Genomic DNA, 1,597 nt, shown 5'->3' on the forward strand with positions numbered 1-1,597 from the left:
TAATTTCCATACCACTTCTGTGGCTGTGGCTGAAACAATGGTGTGGTAGACTGTTCTCTCTCCTTTCCTTTTCATGTTGCTTTATGAGAAATATTCTAATTTAAAAAAAAGAGTGGTGGGGAAAGAGGAAAAAAAAAAGGAAAGAAAAAGGAGAGGGCTGAATCTGTCATTTTTGGCTCATTTACCTTGTTTTTTTTTCACATTTGTGTGTGTATTTTGATAACATGTATTTTTGCATATACTTTTCTAGCAAATGTGCATAGTTTGTATGAAACATTTCTCTCTCTCTCTCTCTCTATATATATATATATATAACTTATAATATTTCTCAAATATATGCATTTTATGCACATTTGCTCTCTTTCATATACTGTGACTTACAAATTCAATCACATCATTTTGGAGAATGTTGAGTTAAGCACACACTAGTGCTTTCCGGTTGGCATACAGGTCTGGGAGATGGGAAAGCCATACTGAAAAATTTGAAACAAATGAATTTCTCTTCCTTTTTTTAAGAGACAAAAATCACTTTCTCTCTTTTAGGAGTAGCAGGTTTGATAAGAGAACCCAAGCAGTCCTACTGCACTTCTGATGTTATCTAAATAATAGTCTAGTCTGCTTTGGTTTCTAAATTAACAAAGACATTTTCCAACTATTTGAAAAATACTTAGCATCCCCAATTTGATCTGGGAAAAGAGTTAAAAGGTTTATCACTATGGGAAATTTATAGGGATCTTATTTAGATCTAACTCCTACTGCATCATTTGTGATATGAATCAAGAGATTGGAGATAGCCTACTGTGAAAGACCAAAATAGAAATCTTTTGATTAGAACATTTAACATCCATAAATGATACAATCTCTTCCAGTGCAGAAGTAGATGTCTGAAACTAGTTTCATCCAAAATGAATTAAAATAAAATAAACTTACTAGAAACTTACTAGTAGAATAGCTTTATGCTAATATAAAAACTGAAGCTAGCAACAGTAATATATTTTGGTAACAAGGTATGTGGAAGTTTCTGAAGAAGTAAGAAATGTATCTCTACTGGTGTTTGAACAGTTTGTAGAGCTTGCTGTTGACAAATATGAAAGATCTAACAGAGTCATGATATCTTTAGGTTTCTTTCTTTCATTCTTTGCCATTTGCAATTCAGCTAAATTTCAATCATTTTAACAGGTGAGAAAACAGAAGTATTTTGCATTTGAAAAATATCGGTTTGCAGCGGTTCAGCCATAATGATGATCTTTTGTTTGCTTTGCTCTTTTTTGCTTCTTTTTTGCATTATGTTTTGTGTTGCTTTTCCACTGGCTCATTTGCAAGAGTAAAACTGCAATGAAAATATTTAACAGATTAAAACTGAAATACTGTGATAAAATCACTGTAAAATTCTAGTTTGAATTATACTCCTACTTCTGGATTATCCTTCCAAAAATTGCCATCTCTGTCAACTGATTGTTATTCATATGTGGAACTGCAGCTCTTGAACCCATTTGTATAAATGATTGCATGGCATTTCTCTGTCTGTCTGTCTGTCTGTCTCTCCCTCTGTCTCTGTTTCCCCACTATGACTTTTCCCCCCACTTTTTCTTTTTTT

Source organism: Candoia aspera, chromosome 1 (assembly GCF_035149785.1).
Source record: "Candoia aspera isolate rCanAsp1 chromosome 1, rCanAsp1.hap2, whole genome shotgun sequence".
Taxonomy (NCBI): domain Eukaryota; kingdom Metazoa; phylum Chordata; class Lepidosauria; order Squamata; family Boidae; genus Candoia; species Candoia aspera.